Source organism: Daucus carota, chromosome 8, assembly GCF_001625215.2.
Source record: "Daucus carota subsp. sativus chromosome 8, DH1 v3.0, whole genome shotgun sequence".
In the NCBI taxonomy this organism is placed as follows: domain Eukaryota; kingdom Viridiplantae; phylum Streptophyta; class Magnoliopsida; order Apiales; family Apiaceae; genus Daucus; species Daucus carota.
The window spans coordinates 12,817,063-12,829,414 of NC_030388.2; positions in this window are offsets into that span (position 1 = coordinate 12,817,063).

A 12,352-nucleotide genomic window follows, 5' to 3' on the forward strand; every position below is an offset into this window, starting at 1 on the left:
TCCACAATGAATTCTAAATGAGGTAGTCCTCTCACCAATTCTCTTCTTACTAATAAAAAGAGGTCCTTGTTTTGACATACAAGTTTGAGAGCTTCAAGTGCCATAGCTAATACTCATCTGATGAGGCTTCACTATCAAAACAGCTCACTCCATCTTCAGTTGAAGTTCCATATTAGCTACGAGCAATATTCACATCCTTCTTGATTTAAGATAAAACACTATTCCATGAACTGACATAATGTCCTTTGTCAGAGAACCGTTTGATACTAGGAATTTGTGTGCTTTTACTCTTCCAAGAAAGATATGTTTCCATGATGACATTCCAGGAAAACAGGCATGTCCCGCAAGAGAATCTTTGTTGTCATCTTTCAAAGATTATTGACGGAACTGCTCACACGATCACATTTGCTGACAGGGTACTTTTGGTAAATATATGATTTCAGCTACTCAGCAAACAGAGTGCACCAAAAATCATATGGAACATATGTAACCTGCAATCACAAATGGAAAGTGTTCTATGGTCCCCAATCATAACTGGGTCCGGATGGATTAGAGATTTTTCTTTAACAGTGGTAACAACAGAATCAACCTTAACATGCTAATTCTTATTTAGACATTGCCCTAATTTGATTCTCAAACATGCTTTTCTAAAATCAATGCAAGTACACGGACATGCATTCATGACAAGAAAATAAGCAGACATGATGTTGAATACACATGGCAAATAATCAAAGATAAGACAAGAGCAAGGTAGGCAGTTATGCAATTCAGAAGATTCAGTACTCTCTACTTAAACCAATTAACACAAGTGTAACAGGTAGCAAGTAGAATTACAGATATTCAATAATCTTCTAAGAGCATAAGGATTAATCCCAATCCGTTGTTATACAGCATTATACTATCTCTATTACCTAAGTTAGTTTTAGATATAACATGAAGTTCTAAAAGTTCTACTAACATAAGGTAGACATTCCATCATAGAACAAATAAATTCCTTAACAAACAATTCAGATAAATAAGCAAATCTAGTTGTACTAGGGAATTTGAAACTAAGTGTTTTAACAAAGTTATATATGCTAGGATCATAACCCATAAAACTAAGAGTCGTGTTCCAAAGGAAAGCTTCTAATCTCACCATTGCAAATAATCAAATCCTAAATATTCATACACATGTTAAGAATCTGCTAAAGACACATGCACAAGATTATCATCAAGCCTAGTAACTAGAACAGTCATCTAGCATACCAGTTTAACATTTTCTACTGTGATGCTATCATGCTTGTGCTTGTGTGTTAAACAATTCTACTCAGAGATTTATAACATGCTTTGAATATAAAGAAATATGTATTGCATAGTTAGAAAGAATTCGTACCTGAGATGTGCGAGTTGAGTCATCTTCAGAGAATGCTAGGATAGCCAGATAACCATAATCATCCTTCTCATCAGCAACTGATCCAGCTCGCACCTTTCCTAAAATAGCATAAGAACTTGTTGTGATGTTTCTTTCAAAACATCCACTTGAATTTCAGACAAGCCCTATCATCCTTGTTTGTCGAGGCTTCAATATATATAGCAACCCTTCTTTTGCTAAAGATACCAAAAATATTGTGTGCGCTGACCAACTCAGTTTGTAAACAGCCTGTTGAATTGAACCCTGAAGAGTCTCCACTTGAAACTAATGGATTCCATCTGAATCTGACATGACTAAACCTCTCAGACAGTGTTATGCTAATCCTTGAAGTTCTGTCCTCACATTCTTCAAAAGTGTTAACTTTCGTCGACTTGAGCTTCCTCAAATTCAGCAGTTACAAACTCTTCTGTTCAATCCTAAGGTTCTGACATAAATGCACGAAACTGATTTGGTGCGGTAGTAACTCGATAATTATATCCTTAAACCTCCACAGTTCTCTGTCTTTGGTTCAGTTGATTCTGGATGGATTTAGCATTGGTACAATTCACTGAGTAATTGTATATCCCTGAATCACTGAGTTAGATTGAAATCCCTTGAAGATTCTTCTGCAAAAACTTCTCTTTTCCTACTACTAGTGGTGCCATTCAAAGTTGACATTCCGAGCCCTGGAAAGATGCTTCATTGTAGATGTAGCAAATTCCCATCCTGATCTGGTGATCTGATAATCAAGTCGGAGTAATTACTCAGATCAAGGCCTGAAGTACCTTCTTCAAAATCCACTTTTAGTAGTACCAAATTAGTCTTCAATAGAATCTTCTTCGAATCACAATCAGCTTTGTCGAACATAGAAAACTGCTTCTAATAATCCTTTGAGAAATCAATTGGATTGGGTCATCAATGTACTTCCATTACCGGTTCTGAGAATCTGGTATTTGAAAGCTCGGTGTTTGTCTTGTAATCTGTCAGCCTGATCCGTCTCAACTAAATGTCAATCTAATTTGTCTTGGAGTAAAATAATTAAAAAGGTTACGGGACACTTGATTATTTAAACTAAGTTTAAATTATAGAGAAAATAAATTTAAAAATAAGTTTTAAAAGATAAAAGAAAATAAAGTATAAAATAAACTTAGTCAAATCTATAAAATAAATTTAATTATATTTAAAAAATAAATTCAAATAAATTTATAATAAACTGAATAAGTTTAGAATAAATTTATTTCAAATTCATTTAGTAAATATGTTAAAATTTATTAGATAAATTTAATTTTTGAAAATATTCAAGTGTCTCGTCTCCAATTAAATCATAGCTTCCAGAACAAACTAAATTGAACCCTTGAACTTGAACTTATATCCATAATCAGTTAAAACCTCTTAAATTTATATTCTAGATTTTAACTTAAATTTAAATCATAAACTATACAAATTTAAATAATAAATTTATAAAAATTTATGATAAACTTGATAAAGTCTAAGAGTAAACTTTACAAGTCTAAAATAAATTTAAACAAATTTTATAATTGAATTTAGTAAAGTTTATAAAGTAAATTTAATTAAGTTTATAAGATAAATTTAATTAATTCATAATAAACTCAATTAATAAGTTTAAAATAAATTAAGTCAAATTTATAAAATAAACTTATTAAAATTTAAAGTATAAATTTATAAGTCCCGGTCCAAAGTTCAGTATCCGACAGATAATCCTTACTTAGGCCTACAGACAAATTCAGCAACACAAACCGGAAGAACATTTCCCCTAATCAAATATCGAAAGCTAGGTTCTTGATTTTCCGTACGATAAGGATCCTGATTTGTATATCAATCAGCCTGCGCTCTGATACCAATTGTTAGGTCCAAAGTATCGTAGAAGGGGGGGTTGAATACGATACTCACTACAATTTAAAATTCTTTCGAATCTTGCGGATAAATAAATTGCAGTCCTGTAATGGGTTTCGTGTTCCGGATATTTATTGGGTCGATTTCTGAGGATATGAAAATATTAAACCAACACACAATATTTTCCAAGGTATATCTGTATATTGATAAATACCTCGAAGGTGCTATAAATCCAAACCCGAAGGTTGGCTACAATGACCACTCCTCTAAATATTACAAGCCCTATCCACTACAAATATTTATGGTACAAAACTAGGCTAGGGTGTGTGTATATTTGAGAGAGTTTGTGCATAGCACTTGGCCATCCATCCCGAAGGATGATGTGTAAATTGTGAGAACACAATTCACATATTTATAGGCTTTTCATAAACTAACCATGGTTAACGAGTTCGTCCTGGACGACTTGAGTTCGTCCTGGACGGATTCGATTTATAAAAATAAATCTAACTCCAGTGTGTATCAGGGGTGGCGCAACTTTCATATACATGTATATATATATATACATATAACACAAAGTTGCGCTCAAGTATGTCCTTTCTCCACTTGAGGTCAAACTTGGCGCCACCTCAGTCAACAGTGGCGCCTCACAGTGCATTCCTTAGGCTGGGACTTGGTTTAGAATCAACCAAGTGAAAGTTGCGCCTTGGACAAATGAATTGGAGGCGCAAACTTTGACTTGGTCAAAGTTTGCGCTCCAGGGGATTTCCTTCTGTGCCCTGTGGAGTTCTTCAACTTAGAACAAAACAATTCAAGAGAATTGTTAGCGCCAACTTTGACAAGTCAAAGGTTGCGCCTTTGACTTTGGTCAAAGGTTGCGCCTTCACAGTGTTCCCTTGTGTGCATGACTTAGATGAATTCTAAGTTGTAAAAGTTGTGCCAAGGGAAGTTGGTAGTAGAGGAGCAACATTTGACCGGTCAAATGTTGCGCCCGGGTCAAACGTTGCGCCTGGGTCAAATGTTGCGCCCGGGTCAAACCTTGCGCCTTGGTCAAATGTTGCGCCATAGAGTGTGCAAGAGGTATATGGTGACTTAGAGAAATTCTAAGGCAAATATGAACTTGCTCCACCATTGTAATGCTTCCCCTGTTATCTCTCATCTCTTGGGGACGAACTTTGACTTTGGTCAAAGGTTGCGCCTCAAGAGTGCTATGTCTTCACTGTGATGTACTTAGAGAATTTTCTAAGTGAGGAAGAGCTGTTGACTTCGGTCAAATGTTGTTCCTCACATAGTAAGAGCTTTCCTTGTTATCACTCCTTTGACTGAGATTGACTTGAGTTTGCTCCATCCATATATTTATATTATATTCATAATATTATATAAATATATGTATAAATAAAGATATATATATAAATGTATATAAATAATATTTATATAAACATATAGTAATATATATATATACATATATTTAAATATATTCTCATATATTTAAATATATATAATATACATAAAATTATATGTAAATATAAATATAAATATATATAGGGATATATATATAATTATCTATAGATATAAATATACACATATTTATGCACATAATATAATATATATATATACACTTAAATATATAAATGTTTATGTAAAATATAAATACATATACTATATACATATATATTTATTTAAATATATATACATATAAATATACATATACATATGTTTAAAAACATATATACATATATATTATATATATTATATTTAATTAAATATACATATATACATATATAATTATATTTGTACATATACAAATATATAAGTGCACACATATATAAAATGTCACTTCCTGATATGGCTTTCTGTGGAAGCTTTGACATATGGCATTTGAGCAGTAAGCTTTGGCATAGCTGGCATTTGGCTTGACTTGGCTTTGGAACAAATGACTTGATATGACTGGATCAATTCTTCGATCGATAAATACTTTGCAAAGCTCCGTACGTGCTGACGCTTAGTGCACTGGTCTGGTTCACAAGCGACTAACACTGAAGTTGAACATTGTACCGTCTTTGTCAGCAACCATTGATCAGTCGGTTCCGGGTTAGTTTATGCTTCAGTTTGTTGATTATAAATAACCAACCAAGATATATAGAAATATCTTGCTTCAGGGGTTGCACTGAAATCTTTCGAGTACTTGGACAACATCTTCATTGCTTCCACAATCTTGAATACTTCAATCTTTATTCTTCACTGAGGCATGAACATATTAATGAACTTCTTCCAGTGAACTTATTCCTTCAAGACTGTAGATGGCTTCTTCAACCTTTGTCTTCGTATCTTCCGATTCCGGTGCAGGCGTAGTGTTATTTACTTGTCCTGTTCTATTGTTGAGTTATCATCCCTATGTAACAGATAGGGTTGTCTTTACATTTAGACTTACAGTTCACAAGCTACGAGAGATTAGGGACCTCGTGATGATAGCCTTCTTCATCTACATGCAAGACATAGATCTCGAGAGGTCTAGAGAGTAGGTAGTGGAGATATACAAAGATGTGGGCGTCAGAATGCAAACTCCAATTATTTTAATATGGACGGATGCATCATTCCTCTACTACAGGAAGTTGGTGTATATCGTGTTGCCCGGATTTCTTCATTATAGGTAGACTAGAGTTTGATTAGTGCTTTGGTAGAGAGATGAAGACCGAACACACATACCTTTCATTTGCCTATGAGAGAGTGTACCATTACCCTTTAAGATGTAAGTATTCTTTTGAGTCTACCTATTTGACAACAAAGCTGTCATCTTTCATGTCTCGCATGCTGCGGGTATTAGCTGGACTACAACCATTTTTTCTATATTTGAACACTTACCTCTAGGCAACCGTTTTAATGGATCCATGATACAATTGAGTTGGTATAAGAAGATCACTCCACAGAGGTTAGATGATGATGCATCAAATGATGAAATCAGGCATCATACCTGGTGTTATTTGATGCGGCTTCTTGGGTGCTCACTGTTTACCAATCATTCAAAAGGACTGGTGCATGCTATGTGGGTACATTTTGTTCATGACCTTGATGCTTTTGGCCATGGGGTCCAACTATACTCACCCGTCTATACAGGGAGCTTTGCAATGGTTGCAAATTTGATGTTGAGAAGGTTGATGGGTGCCTACTAATATTACAGCTCTGGGCATGGGAAAAATTGCTTTCTCTAGCTCCTATCTGGATCGGTGTTCTTCTAGTGGATGATGCTTTTTGGGCTAAGCACCTTCGTGGATCACATGGAGTGAGGTACATAATATATGTATTTTAGTTTTTTTTAATTTGACTGTCAAATCATAAAACTCTTTTCAAAATACTGATATGTTTTTATTATTTTCTTATCATGTTTACAGGTGGCTTTTTGGTCATTCGTTTTTGGAGAAGGCTTGACGCACCCTATTTACTGATTGGACAATCTTTGAGCTTGCTCCAACTCATTTCAAATTAAAGCTTTATCATTCTGACATTATTGACACAATGCCATAGTATTATTTGTCTGGTCACCATCTATGACGCTTTCGGGCCCTATGATATGTGTGCATATTATGGAGAAACATTTATCAGACAGAGTTGCCAAGTAGTTTGGTATGTTTTAACACACACCTGGCGATCCAGGGTACTGATGGGAGCTTCACACGATGACGCTAAAGGGTCAAAAGGCTATAGATCGATTATGATTTATTAGAGAATCCTCCAATGGTTGGACACTTCCTAATATGAAGTCTTGGCTAGTGGATTGTGTTCGCACAAAATCACGCAAGCGTATGTGGTCACAAGTAGTATAGAATCAAATTCAGTTCGTTCCCACAGAGACTGGTGTATTTAGAAATATGCACTTATGCACCAATGTATGATTATTATTCAATGCTCGGACAAATAACAAATTGGGTTTTGGTTATCTACTTAACTAATTCAATTCGAATTATGAAACTAAGAATTATAAACTAAGAGAATAACGATTTACTAATGAGAATAAAAACATGGGATTCTAACTTCATTATATACTTCCTTCAGAGTTATGCCTTATCGATATGTGATGGTTGATAACTAATCAGATAACACGAAACTGATACACGCTAACTGTCGTTATACGTGCACCATACTGCTACACATCCACAATTAAGATAGAAGGTAAATAGACACCAATTATGCTTAGACCCTATATTTCTATAGAATTTGAAAACATAACGGTTGAAGAACAAGTTATCTATCAAGATTACATAGGGCGATGCAAGATGGTTAAAATCACACCACTAATCATGTATATCGAATACATAATCCTATGTTCGCATGGCAAGTTCTAAATCAATATATCCACTGTCGCTTCAATAAAGATTAAGACACAATCTAAGATGTTAGCTACGCATCCAAGAAGAAAAAGCACAACCAATACGAAGAAATCAAACATTCATCACACAAATAATTAAGGCAAATCAACTACTAAAATCCATATATAAATCCGCTAGAATCCCACGATAATGATTAGTTCATAATCGAACTTTTCATCATCATGGGAATAAGAGTAAACATGGTACTAAATAGTCTAAACCATATCAAAAGAGTAAAACAAGAGTTTCGAAACAAATCCGAGACGAGCATCCAAAAGTATCGCCTAATTAGAAGAAGACAAAAGAAAACTATGAATCTAGATCTTCTCCGTAGCCGTCACGTGCTCCTTAGAATGTTTTTAGGTTTTCTTTTAAGTCCCCCAAGTCCTCCTTTAAGTTTCCCAGCAAACGGGCCTTTAAACGGATCAAAAACGGGCAATTCGGGCCAAAATTCCCGCTCAGGTCGTGGGGCGACCGCGCCAAATTTGGGGCGGGCGCGCCAAAGTGGCAGCCTCTCGTCCAGGAGTTGGGGCGGCCGCGCCAAAACAGCAGCCTTGCACCCTAATGCTTCCGCGTGCATAACTTTCTCCTCGTGCATCCGATTGCTTCGTCGTTTTTTTTCACTTGAAGCTATGATTCTCCTCTTCGTTCTCCTTCCAAGAAACCTACACAACACAACACTAAAACATATCAATAATATCAAAAGCTTGAGGTGATCACTAATACATATCAATAATATCAAAAGCTTGAGGCTTCCAAGTGGATATAAAATCCACTTATCAGATTGCCTTTCACCTTCAATGGGTGAACAGTCCCATGCGGGATCCAAGAATGTTCCTCTCGAGAGGGTAAAAAAGGACGTCGAAGTTAACATACCATCCAAGTTTTCCTCAGATGCTAGTAATGGCACTTGAACCAGAATCAGATCGACCAAACTTGTATATGTCCCTGACATGGATAAAAAAGTTGTGGAAACTTGTGCAGGGGCTTGAGGTGATCACATTTCTTATTGAAGGCCCTTCGAGGTGGTATGAAGAACGGTCACATGTCTGGATCCCGTATTCTGGTGAGTTACCCTCATCGAAGGATTGAGACGATCATATGTCCTGATTGTTTAGAGGGAGACCTTACCATATATTCTCGTAAGTATCCTCACTGGGGAGTTAGGGCTCATCCTTACACCTCAATAAATGATCATGACTATACCGGACGACTCCTTTCATGATACGAAAAGTAGCGGTTAGTGCTACCTTCGGCTAGTCCTCTAGAACCTATCAATTTTCAATCTTCTATTTCACATGCCAGACAAGCTTTTAACGCTGTATTAAATCTTGATGTCCAGACACTTTACAAATCAAACACTATTCTGCCTAAATGTCTCAAGTTTGAGATTGAAAATTTGAAAATTGAAACTTCAAAGTTGGGTTTGAGAGTGGATTTTGCTGTTGCTCATTTTCCCACTTCTGCATTCTATTGGAGATTGGAATATATGGAATTCAAGGTTCCTTCTCTGGAATCTAAACTTGACTCCCTCATTACTCTTCTTAGTTCTGATTTCAAAACGGGGGATAAAGTTCAAAGCACTAGATGCAGGGACCTAGAGTCAGTAAGAAAGGATGATGATAAAACTAACAATGATAGAAATAATGATGCTGCAAGAAAAGGAGAAGCCTTTGATGTTGTCAGCCATGAAATTTCTCAAAAGTCTAAATCTCAATCACTGCAATCAACTCAAGCTTTTAAAGGAAACATAGATAAAAGTAAGGCAATTTAGATGATAGATAAACATTCTACTTAACACCAAATTCTGACAGAATCAAATCCAGATAGTAGGGAGGTTATCATAGATAATCCTAATGAAGCCTTTAAGTACTTTATGAATTTCAAAACAAAGTCTGGAAAGATTGTTAAAAGATATATCAATAGTAAGGAAGCTACACAAGTGTTTGATGAAAGGGCAATTAAAACAACTCTGGAAACTAAAGCTCTAGAGCTTAGCAGAGATGAAATGATAAAGTTGCAAGAGGAAAGACTAAGGGAGTTATCAAATCCAATAGTGGTCGAGGAGTCTATTCCTAAAAAAGAAGAGGAACAAAAGACAAGAAAAGACTCAAGTCAGCAAGAAAATCTAAACTGAAGATTCTTTAATTTAAAATATTTCCACTCCAATTCTGAATGTTCAAACTCAATCAACTGCTGTTACTGTTGATGAGGCTGTGGCTGAAGAAGAAGAAGCCAGCCTAATTCCAAGGAAAAGAAATGTGCAAGAAAATGAAAGAGCTTATCTGCACACTGTGCTGACTTCAGATCCCACTATATAGGATAATCCTGCAAACAAAGTTATGAATTGGACATGAGTCATGATCCAAATGAAGCAAGACAAAAGAGGTTGAGATATAGGAAGAACTAGAACACAACTGAAGAAAGAAGAATAAGGTTTGTATGATGAGGTGTGATTACTAAGTTATAGTTTGAAGAAGGATCTACTTCTCAAGAGAAGCTCAATCTGAGTGACTTGAAGTTGGTCTCACCTTATACTAAAGGAGGCATTGGGTGGGCATATTGAATTTGAAAAGATGGTGTATACAAATCCATGTCCTCTTACTGAAACTCTTGATGAAACTTTAACATCTGATCATCTTAACAGAGTAGAATATGTGAGCATCGTCATAGATAGTTTTGATGGTGCAAAGAAGAAAAAGATAATTTACTTCCTTGATGATTGGACAGCAAGAGTAATTTCCATGGAGGATTTGCTGATCAATTCTACCAAAGAATTGAAATACATTCATTATCTACTCAGAGTTACTAATTCACTATCTAAACTTTGGTCAATTATAATTTTGTCAACGATTAGGAATAGAATAATGGATGGAGGAAATACCTATTCTAGTGAGTATATTCCTAGTTACAATGATCTTCTCAAGAATGAAAATTTGATAGAAAAGAAATCTGCAATGATCAAAGAATTTCAAGGGAAAAAACAATTGGATCTCAATCCTAGAGGTTTAATGCTAACTTACTTAGGACTTGCAGAAGATAGGTTTTATTTGAGTTCTGTTAGAAGAGCAGCTCTATATCAATTTGATGAAGATGTTGAAGAACAGAGGCCGCCGAAAGATATATTAATCAAGCCCTTAAAGTCAAATGAAGATGAAAAGCTTGCAAAATTTTTGAGTCAAAGTTAGTATTTTAAAGCTATCAAAGAAGGAGAAGAAGAAGATTCCTAAAAGTAAACAAGTCAAGTGCTTTGAAGGTTTTTGACATGATTGAGTCAAGGAATTTATGCGTTATTGCATTAGGCATAAATTGAGGGAGATTGTTACAAATACTGATTCAATTATGGTCAGGATTTGTTAAAGACTGACCAGGATCTGGTATGTACAAAAGTATCAGGATCTGCTTCTAGCATTAGGATCTGGTCTTGGTCAGGAAATATAGCTTGTTAGTATATGTATTCATCAGGATCTGATAAGTATAAGTATATTAATTGAGATATATTCTAATGCTCGAAATCAGGATGTGGATTGATCATTTTACTGATTTATAGGATCGTAGCTATCAGTTAAATGAAAACATATAAAAATCAGTTTGAGCATATCTTGTAATTAATAGAGTAGTTGTGTTTTATATTAACACAGTTTTAAGTTTACATTTGTTTTCTTGAGAGAGTTTTGTAATATATTTTTTTTATCAAAGATTAATAGAAACTGTTTTGATATTTTCATAGTTGTGATTGGTGTTTTAATTATAAGTCAGAACTTATATACAATTGTATTCGACTCTCTTCTACACTTTATTGTTACTTAGGCAACAAGGTTTGAACATGAGGATGACCTTCACGCGATGAATGTTGTTTTAACTTCAATTGTCTTTAATACAACATTGACTTTTGTTGTTTTCAAATATTCATGCGATTTTGTGTAGAGTTAATACTAGTTTTGGTCTTGTCTAGTGTTAGAGTTATTATTTTGTATTATATGTTACATTAAATTATGTTTTACAGGAACTCTAAAGACATGTTGGAAAAATTCATATTATGTATTATCATCAGTGTTACAGAAATCGGGAATCGGACCTAATCGGTTGAACTACCGACTCAGGATTAATCGGAAATCGGGGATTAATCGGAGTGAAAATCAGATGTATTTTAATATTAAAATATTATTTAATATTTAGTTATTATTATATTAGCTATTTAATATCTTATATATTTACTATATTCATAAATTCTATAATTATTCATATTTAAAGTAATATAATATTTTAATTTTAATAATTTATCATATATACTTTGACTAAGAAATATTTTTGAGTATTAATCGGATTCCAAAAATCGGATCGGTGACCGACCTTGTAGGGGATTAATCGGTTAAATCGGGGTTTTTTGAACACTGATTATCATATTTAAACAATATTTTGTTATAATAATTTAAATGATTATAAAATATGACTTTTAAATGTTTCAAAAAAAAATATGACTTTTAAAATATAATCAGCAATTATAACCACGTCGTCTGATTACAACACCTTACAAACTTCATCTTTTACAAATTTAGATATAGTTAACCAATGCAGACAAGACGTCAGAGATGCTATACCTTCCATCATATATTTTTGGAGATGATAATTTAGCATATGATCCATGTTAAATGTTGTCTAAGATATTGTTGAAACGGAAAATAATATATAAATTCTTTGTATTTACAAAACATTTTTCAAATAATAGTACAAACATCAGATTATT